Here is a 511-nt window from a genome sequence, read left to right on the forward strand (position 1 = left end):
TCAGTGAGATCAGGATTTGAGGCACATTAGTCTGGGGGCTGTACAGAAAGGACTGGGAAGGGAAAGATGAATGGGAAAGTAAGTGGGGTAATTAAAAACATAGGCAGGAACGCAGAGCACTTGGACCTTCTGTGGTTGGCCCCAGGGAGCTCAGCCTGGGATGTGGGCCTCTGTGCCAGAAGTCTGCACAGGGGACTGGGCCAAGGGCTTTGAGGCGGGCAGCCCAGGAGTCCTGGGGCCTCACCCCCTCTGCCTGTCTCCAGGAGAACCTGGGCAGCTCCCACAGAGGGACTTGCAGAATCAGTGGCTTCTGGGGATGTGACTGTGAGTTTGGTGTGGGTTTGCTTCTCCCTCCTATACATCCATCACCACCCGTTCTCTGCCCTGAATGCCAGGGTCTGAGGGCTGAGCTGCCAGCCCTGGGCTCCTGCAAAGCCAACATATAATTCCGGGCCACTGAGAACCCAGGCAAGACTTTTGTGAGAATTAAACAAGACAGGCCCCTCTGCGC

Source organism: Nomascus leucogenys, chromosome 6, assembly GCF_006542625.1.
Source record: "Nomascus leucogenys isolate Asia chromosome 6, Asia_NLE_v1, whole genome shotgun sequence".
NCBI classification, from domain to species: Eukaryota; Metazoa; Chordata; class Mammalia; order Primates; family Hylobatidae; genus Nomascus; species Nomascus leucogenys.